This window comes from Saccopteryx bilineata, chromosome 2 (assembly GCF_036850765.1).
Source record: "Saccopteryx bilineata isolate mSacBil1 chromosome 2, mSacBil1_pri_phased_curated, whole genome shotgun sequence".
In the NCBI taxonomy this organism is placed as follows: Eukaryota; Metazoa; Chordata; class Mammalia; order Chiroptera; family Emballonuridae; genus Saccopteryx; species Saccopteryx bilineata.
In genome coordinates, this window is record NC_089491.1 from 150,963,466 (window position 1) to 150,977,752 (window position 14,287).

The following is a 14,287-nucleotide window of genomic DNA, read 5'->3' on the forward strand; positions in this document are numbered from 1 at the left end:
CAACCGGCCAGGGCCCAAATTCTTTTTATCAAACATGGGTTTGCCCATTAAATGGAGAACACACTAGAGTTCAAATTCAAGGATCCAGTTCTGATCCTCATTCTGCTGCCTACTCTCTGAGAGACTTTAGACAAGATCAAGTTAATCCCTCCCTCCCCTGTGTTACAAGCTTTGCTGTTGTGCCTACAGTGCTGAACTAACATAACTGTCTATAGGTCTTCCCTTCCAGGCTTTGAATTCCTCAGGACCAGACACCGTGCTTTATTCAGTATGGCACAGGGTCAACTAGGATAGATAGTGGAGCTCAGATGCCTAGACTTCAATCTGATTCCCATCACTTACTAGCTGTCTGACTGCAGGCAAGTTGTTTGCCATCTCCGTGCCTTAGTTTCCTCATCTGTGAAAAGAAAACAGTAATAGTGCCTATAACTCACACTACTATTATGAGGATTAACTAAGTTAATATTTGTAGAGCATTTAGAAGAGTGGCTGGTATATAGTAAATATTATCAAAGTATATGTTACTTGTGTATATATATTTAAAGAATTGTCTGTAACTTCAAAACCTAATTATATTACTGATTAAGTCTTTATTGAGTAAAGTCATGTAAATATTCTGGAACTCAGTTTTGTCTTTAAAATTAGATCTAATAAAACCATTATACAAAGCTCCTGTGAGGGTTAAATGAAATCATGGATATTTAAGCATTATAAACATAAAAGATTTTTATTACCGTTCATTCATAAGGGCAATATGACATTAACAAAATTGGTCATAGAATTAAATTAGCTTCAACACCTTTTGCCTTGGAAGTATATTGTCACCATTCATTAGACCATTATTTTATTTGTTAAACTATTGATTAGTGCTGTAGAAAAGCTAGAGAAATGACAAATTTTGACCCTGACCTGTGGATTCTCAGATAACAGCCACGTAACAAGACATGGTTTGCAATACATGTTTATTTAACATTAACCAAACTCTGAAGCTGAACACACCAAAGTACATGTTCACCCCTGCACCTGTCCTCAGAGCCAATGTTTACCCATGCAAATGTACTGGGACATTGGGGAGCTTTGGTTTGGCTTTCTATGGGTTATTTTTCTTTTCAGTCAGACTGACAAACATGAAGACCCAAAGATGCACCAAGGCATTTTTTCAAAATGCCAAAGTGACCCACATTTTGCTTACATTCTAGGATTTTAAACTGCTTGCCATTTTAGTACTCATTTTCAAATTGGCCAGCCACAGATTTTCGATCTAATCATAGTTGACTCAAATTAAAGACACTTTTAATCGACTGGCTCTCTTTGAGGAAGCTTGTTGATCAAGTAGAGCTGTGCAATTGATGGGCGTCCTCCATCTTTATATTTCTTAAATACAGGGGAGTCTTGCAAGCATCCATATATGTTACTTCTCATTAATTTGAGGTTAACCTGGATGAGATTGCTTCGAATCTGAGTTGACATTTGAAAATCTGCAATGTGAAGTCCTTTATTAGGTCCAGCCAATTCATATTCTTAAGATTTAGAAATGAGGAAACACATATGCAGGTGTTTTCAAAAGAAGGCTTTATAGGAATTAAAAATAACATTAACTAAAATCCCTTAGTGTGGTTATAAAATATTCTTATGCTATTTGAGAAATATACCGGTTTATTGACCTATTAGGTGGTACAGGTACAAATGGGAATAAATATAATGCTAGTAGAAATTGGTGATGGCCACTCTGGTATTTTGCATCCTTTCTATCTCCTCTCCTATCAAACAGTTGGTCTTTGAGTTGCGGATATATTGAGTTGTTCTCACTTGAGTGTAAATATACTGACATGAATGACTACCTGTTTTCCTCCTAAACAAAATAATATTGAAGCATATTTATTACATAATGGATGTCTTTAAGCATAGTGCCTATCCAGAGTACTAAGATTCATGGTCTCAACAACCCAGTTTAATTTTTATAAGGCAGATTTAGTTTAAAAGAAAAATTAGTAGCACTATCTGGTGGTAGGATAATAATAACTAGTCTGCTGAACTATTCAGTTTGTCCAATGTGCCGTCATCTAGACTAGTTTTCGTGAGGCAATGGGTACATAAACAAGATTTTTATCACAGCCATGCTCAATTATGAAAAGGAACCAATAGGAGCAAGAACTACAACACGAAATAGAGAAAATGAGTTTCAGTGAGCAGTTGAAAAACCCTCTAGGATTTTACTCAGTGTTTCCCAGCCACAATTTAGTCACAAGAAACATTATTTAAATACTTCTTAGTAGTCAGTACAACTTATTTTTATCACACTAATATAAGGACTTAGAAATATGTGGTTAAAAAAAAGGAAAACATTTTTAGATGTCATCTCAACAGAGCAATCTCCTTACAATGACCTCAATACACTAAATCACCCCAGCTATCGTGAAAACATTGAGGCTCTGAGTATTATTTAGCCCCTAATATCTCAGTAAATAAAGGTATTTATGAGCATTATTACAGATGTTCAATATACCCATAAGAAATATATTTTTTCTTCTATGTGCAGAAATAGATGAGGTCACATGGCTTTGTGACACACAATTTTTCATCTAAAAGCTTTAAAAAACAAATTCTTTCAAAGCTTTGCTTTATCTAATCACTGTTATTCTATGCTGTGACTGCTGAAATTCAGAATAATAGACACAAGATGTACATAAGAGAGTATGAGTAGATTTGGGGATGGAGTGAGGAGTATAACATTTCAAGAATTCTAAGTAGTTAGAAGGTACCTATCTCACTCTCTGTTTAGCTCTATGAATCATATGGAGATGGACTTCATTTTATATATTGAATAGACTGATAAATTAAGACTTCTTTTTTTATTCTATTACTCTTTTCTTCTTCTTTTCCTCCTTCACTCCCTCCCTTCCTCCCTTTCTTTCTTTTTCCTTATTTTTGCACAGAAAAGTACCATATTAAAGAATCCATGTGTATTCTTTATTTCCTTTTCTACAAGTCATATAATATATGTAAAGAGCTTAGAACAGGGTCTGGGATATGTAAGAACTAAAATTAATTGTTGTTGGTAGCTGTATGTATATTTCTAAATCAGTGAACTACATAGATTATCCTAGGTACTTAACATTTTTATGAGAACCTACTCTTAACAGTATATTATTTTTTATTCAGAAGAATAATTATCAAAATTTAATTAATAATTATCAAAAATAATTATCAAATTTTAATAATAATTCAAAGTTTTCATTCCATATTCTTAGCTGAAAACCAGATGGTAAATTTAATTCTGAGGCCTACAGCAAACATTCCAGAATGGTCCTCAAACTTGTTATTTGCCATGTTCATAGATCTCCAGGAGATACCCTTCCTTTAGTAGGCCCCTTAAAATATTTATCCACATGAACGTTAGCATTTGTTGCCTTGTGTTAACATTTCACACATAGAGAACCCTGAAAATATACATATTTATAACAGAAATAATGACACAGTCATCACGCCTCCAGCACTACCTCAGTCTGATATGAGATTTGTTTACTCTGGTCTAGTATTCAATAAAATATTCAAACTTGCCATAACAGCCACTACAACATGTATTTTAAGATAAGGAGAACTATATTTTTACATAAACATACAGAAATAAGTTAGTTTTACAGGTACAGATTAGATTTTCTGCAAAATGAAAGTATGTATGGTAATTATATTTCATATGAAACCATAAGGATAATTCTAAGTATTTATTATTATTTACAAAAGGAATATTAAAGGTGTAGTGTACTGTATTTAAGTGGATAACAGTGACTCTGGCAAAGAATACACAACCATAGCAATGTAAGAATTTGGGTTAATGACCATCATATTTACATGATATGCTTATTTTTAATTTGCTTATTATTTTCTGAATATGTTTGTTAAAAATGAACCTTGAGAAACCTGAAACAAAACCACTCTAGACACCTGTTTCTAAGGAACCAAGTATAAAATATTTCTTGTATTTTTATTGTGAGAAAGTGATTTGTGCTTTATTGTTAGCTGGGAGGTGACTGGCTTTTTTTGCCCTCAATATTTGGTATATTTGGTGACCTAAATCCTGTGAAATTGGAAACCCATCACACAGTTGACTATTCCCTTGCTTTCTCTACTCAAAAGTTTGCTACCTTCATTTATTTTTCTCAGTTAATTTTGGTGGGGAATAATGAAGTAAAAAAAGGACTCACATGGGGTTTTGAATAGTTTTTCTAATTTTTTTTGCAAAACTTAATATATTTACAAATTTAGAACCTCAGAAATATATACATGTATAATATTAGTTTTATTAAAAAAATACAAAGGAGCACCAATTGGTTTATTTTAATTCTGATAAAAAAATTTAAAAAGTAACTGTGCAGGAAATAGCAGTTCAGAGGGAAGAAAGGATCTAGAATATAGCCTGTCACCAGCTGAGAGGATCCAGTTCCTGAGAGTCCAGGACAAGGGACTCCAGGTTGAGTAATTTAGCAGTTTATGGGGCGGATATGGCTATGCAGTTGGCGCCAAGCTTGTGTGAATCTGTACAATAACTTCACTTTCATAGGAGTAAAAATATCATCAATGATATTGCTACATATTTTAAATAGGTAATGAGAAATACAATTACATTTCAATTTTTCACCTTTTGTTTACTAAAATGTTTGTAGATTCTTAAATTTTACTGTTGCATAGCTAATTGCAGCTAAAAACTAATTTCTATTAAATAAATTACTTAAATATAAAACTAATGAAGTAATAGAAATTATTAATAAAGCTAAAGACCCTTTAAAAAGTATTTTCTAGTACATATGGCTAGTGTAAGCATAAGTCATTAAATTTTCCAATCTTTTGAAGTTGAACAGAATAAAGAGAACTCAGACCAGAGTTAAAAGATGGTAGGCTTTTGGAAAGGTTTACTATCAACTTTCACCTTAGAAAATATGCCCTGCATGTTCATCTGGCAAAGTAGCAGGAAATGCTTGTAAGTGTGACCTTCATAAGGCATCCTTGCATCTTCTCTATGGAATAATGGAATGGTTTGGGTCAGTCATTTCTCTTCTAGGAGTCTTTTGTCAGCTATTGGTAGACTACACGGGGCATGTCGATGAGTTTTGCCACAATAGAGCCTTAAAGGCAGCTCAAATAAATCACAAAACTTGAAAGCACCTCGGTATGACTTGTATTTTCAATCATTTTAAACCATGTCCCCAAATATTAAATATTTAATTTAAAATAATGAAAATATTTAATATAAAATACTATTTAAATGCTGATTATTTTTACTTTAAAATTGACTTGTTTTTAGGCAAACCAGACTTTGCAGAATGAGAAAAGCAAGTGCTTTTTGTTCTTCAGACATGATTTTTTTTTATGACCTTTGTCAACAGTGTTACAATATAGACCCCAAACTACAATATTTCATTACTTAGCTTAGGTAAAATAGTAATTGTATTTTTATGTCTTCTAATGGAGAACTTCAAATTTATAAAGTGTAAATGGAATAATATAGTGAAACCTCACATATGCATTATCTAGCTTCAAAATCATTAACCATGGCTAATCTTATTACATCTGAACTACCACTCCTCCCACCTATTATTTTAAAGCAAATCCCAAATATATAATTCTCTAGAAAATATACCTGTATCTACCAGGAACAGAAAAGTACTTTTTAAAAAGTAGTCATGTTCTCTATGGCCAAGTTCCATGAGTTTAGTACCTGTGTTTTCTTCTATGTAATTTATTGTTTCAGGTTTTATATTTAGGTCTTTGATACATTTTGAATTAATTTTAGTACAGGGGGACAAACTGTAGCCAAGCTTCATTCTTTTGCATGTGGCTTTCCAATTTTCCCAGCACCATTTATTGAAGAGGCTTTCTTTTCTCCATTGTGTTTTTGGCTCCTTTATCAAAGATGATTTGCCCCTATATATGTGCTTTTATATATTTCTGGGCTCTCAATTCTGTTCCATTGGTTACCAGGGGGAGGGGGAAGAGAGGAGAGGTAGGAAGTAGGGGAGGTGGAGGGACATAAAGAGGGACAAATATAAGGTGACAGAAGATGATCTGACTTTGGGTGATAGGTATACAATATAATCAACTGTCTAAATGATGTGGAGATATTTGCCCAAAATCTATGTACTCTAGTTCAGTGATCCCCAACCTTTTTTGGGCCACGGACCGGTTTAATGTCAGAAAATATTTTCATGGACTGGCCTTTAGGGTGGGACGGATAAATGTATCATGGGACCGAGACAAGCGTCAAGAGTCAGTCTTAGACGGATGTAACAGAGGGATCTGGTCATTTAAAAAAAAATAAAATATCGTTCAGACTTAAATATAAATAAAACAGAAATAATGTAAGTTATTTATTCTTTCTCTGTGGACCGTTACCAAATGGCCCACGGACCGGTACTGGTCCGCGGACCAGGGGTTGGGGACCACTGCTCTAGTTGACAAATGTCACCATGTTAAATTTAATTGTCTAAAGAAAAATTTTAAAAATTGTCACATGGCACAATTGTTAAAATCAAAACAACCTGTACTGTTTACTAGTGATGTCTTGCAATCTTGGAGAAAGCTGAGTAAGCAGCTTACAGTTGGGTAGAACAGTACACGTTTTGAAACATGATTAAAGGGGCACTCCAGGTCAGTCATGTTCTATCAGGAAGAAGTATTAGATGAGTCATGGAAGATTTACTTAGGATGAAGGATATTTGGGCAAAATTGGGCAAAATGTAAACTGGAAGATCCTAAAAGAAACAGGCAAAGTAATGAAAACAAGGTGCAATTTTTCCTTAAAAGGAAAACAATTTTATGGGATTGAAGAAGCAGAATACTGCAGTTTGAGAATGACATTTTAAAGGTTTAAAGGTTGTGTAAATCAACAAAATTCAGAATATGAGAAATTCTACAGGACACACTATGGTTTCATCATCAAATAAATTATAAAAGGAAAAAAAGATGAGGGTGGTTGAACTTATGGATTAAGATAGATTTAAGAAACATATCAACCCCTGAGTATGTGAACCCTGTTTGAACTCTGATTGAAACAAAGTAAGGGTGAAAGAGAAAAGAGAGACAATCACAGATATTTGAACACTGACTGGAAATGTGAAAATATTAAGGAAATGTTGGTTTATTTATGGTGTAATGACATTTTAAGTTATTCTTAAAAACTTTATCTTTTGAGATGCACACTGAATTATGTATGGATCAAACTATGTAGTGACTGGATTTACTTGGAAATAATCTAGTAATGATTGTGGTAGGGGTAGCAGGGAAGGGAGGTGTGGGTATAGATGAAATACAACAGACAAGTATTGTGGAAGCTGGGTGAAGATGGAATTTCGTTATTATTCTGTACTTTGAAATGTGTTAGAAATTTTTCATATTAAAAACACTTAGGCTTCCTAGTTTAGAACTGCTACATATATATTTCTTGATATTCCTCCCAAAAGTTTGAAAGCCGAAGGAAGATTCTATATATTCCTTCAGCCAACCACAAATTTCTATTAGCCAGCACATTTGAATTTTGCCATTGTAGCTAATGTTAATAATGGTGAGCCTTAATTACTTTGACACATTAAGAAATTAAATAATGGGCAATATAATTTTAATTTTCAAAAGACTTGCTGTATTCTAATTCTTTGAAAATTGACAATCAATGGCAGGTATAATTTCTTCTTAACCAGTGTACAGTGGTCTTTCGTCCATCGCGGGGTTAGGTTCCAGAGCCCTGCCCTATGATAGGTGAAAACCCGTGAAGTAGCGACCTTATATTTATTTTATTATTTATATATATTTTAAGGCTTTAGAAACCCTCCTCACACTCTTATAAACCTTTTCCACACTGTAACTAACCTTTCCCACACTCTTATAAACACTTCTTATGCTCTTAAAACACTTTCTGCATTCTTAAACCTACATAATTTTAACAACATATAAAAACCTACATGGGTTCTCACCAGTGAATATACAGTAATATTCTTTTAATATTTTTTATATATTTTAAATATTGTTTTCAATTTTTTTAGGCTAGAAAATGCTTATTTTAACACAAAAATAATTAAAATAATAAATATATGAAAATATCTATATACTGCAAAATCCTGTGATATAGCAAAAAATCCATGATACAAAATTAGATATATACAACTTTTATATTCGCGATACAGTGAGACCTTGAAAAGTGAACCGCGATATGGCGAGGGATGACTGTATTGCATTCCTTAACTATGTAAAGAAAAACCTTTTCTATATTTTTTAGCTAGACAAGTGAGACTTTTGAGCAACATTTCCCTCTTCTGTGCCTGGGAAATTTATATATATTCATGTGCACATGTGCATCTCACCTAATTTTTGAGGACATCTTCAAAAATTTTGAAACACATAAAGCTCCAATCACCTAACAAAGAGTAATTATTTAAGGTGTGGCCTCAAGACAATAAAATCAGGATCTATATGAGACTGCCTCCCTTATCCCAAATCCAATCTACCTTATTATTTATTTAAAGTATTGCTGTTCTGTTTGTAATTGCATGCTGTGGTCTAAACAATCATTTTCAGATCTGCAATTAAAAATACAAAATGGGTTTGTTTAGACATCAGTGTAACCAAAAAAAAAAAAAGTGTTAATGGTTATGACCTTGATTTGACTGAAGCCACACTTATGTGAATTATCAACCAATTTGTAGAGAAATATGAAAAAACAAATGATTTTGTATTTATAGATCCAACAACCAATTAATTTGTTGAAATTCTCACTTTTCTAAGGAAACAGGTTGTGTTTGTAAATACTTCAGGATAGATGACTCATCATCAGGCTATTTTAATTACTCTTTGAAGCTATTAATAATATCTAGCATTTGTTCCCTTCTTTATAAAAATTCATTCGTCATTTAACTACCTCTTACTAAAATAAAATCTCTGCCAAGCCACGCATATTTCTATTAGATCTAAGAAGGAAAGAATCGTTGTTTCCATTTGTTCGTGTCCAGTCAGTGGGTGGGTGACTAGAGATCCTCTCTTCCTGGTTGATAGGTACAGAGGCACCCTGCTCCTTCTTATGACAGCAATTAAGGGTGAGAGACACAGAGAAGCCTAGACAATCAAGTTTTGTGGTCTGCACTCTCCACTCAGACCATAATTCTGTTAATTTTGTAAAGTCATAAATCTCATTTTTTGAAGTTCTCATTAGTAATAATCGCATTCATGATAGCCCACACTGCGCCAAGCACTGCACATGCAACAATTCAGTAATATTCTCACCTTTCAGGTAGGTATTATTATTGTTCCAATTTTACAAGTGAGGCAACTAATACTCAAAAAGACTGAGTAACTTACCTGGAGACCAACGCTAGTGAACAAATGGCTGAGCCAGGACTCACACCCCCATATCTGACTGCAGAGCCCAGCTTCTAATGATATTCCATCACCATTGGGAACCTACTTTGTGTTGGACATTATTCCTAACAGGATCATCATCTTCAAGACACACAGAAGTGAACTGGAGAGCTCAGCATGAGGGCAAATATAGCAGGCTTTATGGAGGAAGAGAGGAGAGGGTACCAGGCAGGAGAAACAGGATCAGAAGTTGAGCCGGGTGCTGAGGATGGCTCCATGGTCTCTGCCTCAGGCACTAGAATGGCTCCAATTGCAGCAGAGCAACACCCCAGAGGGGCCGAGCATCGCCCCCTGGTGGGCATGACGGGTGGATTTCGGTCAGACGCATGCAGGAGTCTGTCTGCCTGCCTCCCCCCTCCCCCACTTCTCATTTAGGAAAAATTAAAAAAAAAATAATGTAAAGCAATTGTGTTTGGTTTCATTCTTTCTAGTGTAAATACTGCTATAGTATTACACAATGGTTTGGAAGTAAAGCTGGTACTTGATCTTTGTCACCATTGATATAATACATGAGGCATTTCTAGTATACTTTTTTTTTCAAATAAAACTCTATTCTCTTTAAAGATAAAGTTCAAGCAGCAAACCAACCTTCCCATCATCCCTTAAAAAAACAATGCCTACAATGTTGGGAGCCATAGTCCATATGTTTACATTTCCTATCACACCCCGCTAGTGACTGTCATCATTAGTCAAATAAGTAAACAGTATAATGTCAGAGAAGTAAACAGAAATCAGTGGACCTTTTGTTCAGTCTCCTGATTTACAGCAAAATGTGCAATCCCTCAAGATTACAGGCTGAAGCATCTGCCCCACCACATGCTGTGGGACCTCACCATCCACACACAAGGAGGTAGGAGCCAGAAGAGCAGCCTGCAAAGTGATGTGAGGTGTCTGACATTTGCACAAACTAAAATAAATCATTAAAACAGCACATTTTATCCCATGTCAAAAGATTCAGAAAAACAAGTTTGCCCATCGAAGGAGATATAAATTATTTTGATTATGTCAGTTCTTTGCACATTCAGGCTTCAGACCAGTATCCCCTACCTGCTCTATGTTTTGGATAACAGAAATGACTAAAACAAAAACTTAAGGCAGTGCCTTCAGTTTAGACCTGGGTCTGGTCAGGGCTCCAGACTGACAGCTTGTGCTTTTTCGTGTACTGACAATATGGCTTTGAAAGCCCCAAATGTGATATTCTAAAGACTCAGAGGGGTATTTACATTTGCAGAGAGCAGTGGCTATTTTGTTCTCTCCTCTGCTTGGGAGAGGGGAGTGCTCTCCAGTGGGAGCTGGCTGAAGGGAGGCGTTGCACCTAACTGTTCTAAGTACTGTTCACAAGTGATGCACTTCCCTTAGCGGGTTATGGCCACCAATGTCCAGATTCCCCATGCTTGTGAGAATTCAGGTAAAGAATACCATTGTCATTTTAAAACCTGACTTAAGCCACCTCTGGGAGAGGCTTCTACCACCAGCAGGTGGGTTGAAAGGACAGAAAAGTACAACACTGACACTCTCTGGACCCTTGATAGATGCCCTGGGGCTAAAGATGCTGTTTCGACTCTCTGTGACCTGTGTCAAAGTGAATAGACACTTGTTGTTGTTTCCTGCTTCTGTCCCTGACTTCTCATCTCTGTGACTGAACGTAGACTGACAGGGAATTTCCCATAGCAGAAGCATTGTATTTATTAGTTTCAAAAAAATCTGAGTTGTCTTGACTAAAGGTAAAATCACAAAACAGATTATCATATGAGTGTAGAAAATCTTAAAGGTGCCAGATTATACACCTTATTGTCTAAATCCGTCCTATCTCTGCCGTATTCTGTCCCTTCTTTCTGATTCCCCAGTAGCCTGTTTCAAATGAAGATGTAGTTTATACATCGTTTTGCACTTTCACACACTAATTGTCATTTTGAAGAGAAAAAACATATTCAAACTTTGTCCTTACACTTTTTACCTCACCAAGTGGCCTCAGCACCTCTTTAATTCAACTCAAGTTCTGAATAAGTATATCAATGGAGAAAGAAAAAAATGCCATTAAATATAGTCAAGCAACTGGGATACTACTTGACAAAAAAATCAACAACAACTACTGATACAACTTGAATGATTCTCAAAACCATTATGCTTAATGGAGGGAAAAACATCTCAAAAAGATTACATACAGTATGGTCCTATTTTTGTAACATTTTCAAAATGATGAAAAATATAGAGATGGAGAATATCTTTTTGCCAGGGACAGGGAGAAGGTTGTGACTCAGGGAGGGACCTGAGGGAGACCCCTGTGGTGGTAGTTCTGTGTCTTGGTTGTGTTGGTGGTTACACAAATCCCTGTATGTGATAAAATGACATAGAAGCTCTACATACATATCGTACCAGGGTCAGTTTCCTGGTGTCGCTACTGTAAGAGAATTTTGTCCTAGTAATCGATAGAAGAAATTGGGTGAAAGGTATTTGGAGCCTCTCTGTTACCTTTGCAACTTCCTGTGAGTCTCTAATTGCTTCAAAATAAAAAGGTTAGATGCATATGTCAACCAACAGCATGGTCTCCTCTGTATAGCAAGTGTAAATATAGCATAGCAACACATGTTAAAATGTGTCAGATATATTTTTTAAGTGTGCTTCCTAAAAAATTGCTTCAAAAGACAACAAGTAATAAAATAATGATGACATGTGTTCTCAGGACTATAATCACCCCATTTATGTAATGCTCTGAACCATTTGATTGCTTTTCAGGCATTCACAAAATGAGGCTTGAAACACAAACCCTTCTAGGTAGATCACTTATCAATCAAGGTCAGTCTGGTCATAGACTTTACAGGACCGCTCGCATTCATACACCACATTCCTCCCACGTGGAAACATGCCAGAAAATGAGACCATAACCTGCATAGCGATGCACAAAATGTTTCTTAAAGCAGAAAGGGCCCACAGTCTCCTTAAGGACTCCCTCCCTCATCCCTCCTTTCTCATTCTCTGCTGCTTTCCATTCAGGGTCATCCCCTCACCGGGCCTCTCTAGCAAAGCCAAACAAAAGCAGACAAACCTGTGAGCGTAGTGCTGCGTCCCCAAGGTGTTGGCCTCCCGTAGTCCTCCCTGCGCCCCATGCACACCCCAGCAGCTGTGCAGGACACGCGTGTCACCCAAGGGCCAGGAGCCACGAGCCACGAGCCACCGCAGGGATGCTGCTGGCGGGAGCCCCGACACTGCAAACAGGACGGCTGTCGGCCAATGCAGCCTCCGGTCAGGTACATCCTTCTTCTTTTTTTTCTTTAACATTTTTATAGTACCGTGAATGTACCCGGTGTTATAAAATTATGCCAAAACAAAGAGCAAAGTCCTTGTCCTGAAGAGTATGCAATGTAAAAGCTACCAATGACGCAAAGCAAAATCACAGGACAAACACAGGGTAGGGAGACAAAATTAAGCATGAAAGGTAAGACAGAATCAATAAGACTGTCAATGGATCCAAAAGGGCCCCAACTCCTCATAGCAGAAAGTAAAACAAAGGTTTACAATAATAGCCATAGTAATAGTAACATTTTTTTGAGTGTTTATTATATGTCATGCAGTATCATTGAACCAATTCTGTAAGGCAGGTAGCACTATGATATCTAATTGGAAAACCAGGGTTTTAAAGAAAAGTGTTTAATTTAACAAACATCTCTAATACTCACAAAGTACCAAATATGAATCTAAATGCTTTACACAAAGTAACTCACTTAATCCTCATAAAATCCTTGTGAAATAGAAACTATTTCCCTCATTTTACAGATAAAAGGAATGAAGCAGCCAGGTTCAGTGACGTGCATAAGGTCACTCAGATACAATGTGGAAGAGCCAAAGTTTGACCACAGGAAGTCCAAGCAACAGAGCCAAAATCTGAATCCAGGAAAGCCAACTTTATGATGATACTAGGATTTGTATCTATACATCCTGACACCCAAGACTACTCACTTAATCTTGTGCAACAATGCACACTGAATAATTTAATTTAAAAATATTTATATTGACTATCAGCAAGGCACAAATTCACTTTGCAAAGGCCTTAAACAATGCAATGAAAAGGTGTTTAGTTGAAGAATAAGTACTGTTAGGGGAGAAAATAATGAAATATGTTTTTCTTCCTCCATTCATTCAACAAACATGCGCAAGTGTCTGTTTATGCCAGGCATAGTAGTGCCCTATGAGGCACTGGGGTGACAGCAGTGACCAAAAGAGACAAAAAGGAAACTAGAGATGATGTTCATTTTAATGATGGATACACAGTAGATTTATCAGGAGCAATAGGGGCAAATAGGCAACAGGAAATAAGGGAACATTTCGATTTTATTATGTAGAAAATGACATTATTCTGAGTTGGACTGTTCTACATATGTATTGTGTAGTCCTTTTTTTCATTTCCTTTCTTACGTTTTCTTTATTTTAGTTATGACAGTTACAGGAAAACACATTATCAAAACACATGGACATATGTTACCATTTCAAATAATGCTGTGGGTAGCAGAAGCAATAACATGAATAATAACAGCTATCACATATTGAGTGCTTACTACGTATCAGACATCAGTCTAAGCAGTTTACACGTGTTGAGTCATTTAATACTTTTAAAGATCCCATGGCATAGATGCCATTATGATCCTGATTTTTTAGATGAAGATATAAAGCTCAGAAAGATTAAGAAACCTGGATATAATATCAAGGACATACTGCTAAAGAGTGGAGGATTTAATCTATTAACTAAAATTAGGTTTGGGATTATTTGCATATTTACCCTTTGAAGTCCCTCCCTAATAACAATAAGACTGACAGTATTTTACACATGTGGAAATGATGACAAGGCATGCAGACCTCTGAGGCTGGAATGAAAAATTGGTATAGAAGG

General features: G+C 35.8%; 1 protein-coding gene across 4 annotated transcripts in view; it reads right to left on the minus strand.

Annotated features, from left to right (window-relative positions):
• The window catches only part of SLC38A4 (solute carrier family 38 member 4), a 63,761-nt gene extending 51,139 nt beyond the window's left edge, over nucleotides 1-12,622 (minus strand). For all 4 annotated transcript variants that reach the window (XM_066258181.1, XM_066258185.1, XM_066258182.1 and 1 more), the window contains exon 1: nucleotides 12,449-12,622. The gene's annotated coding sequence lies outside the window, so the exon portion shown is untranslated. The remainder of the gene's footprint in view (nucleotides 1-12,448) is intronic.
• Nucleotides 12,623-14,287: the final 1,665 nt, after the last annotated feature.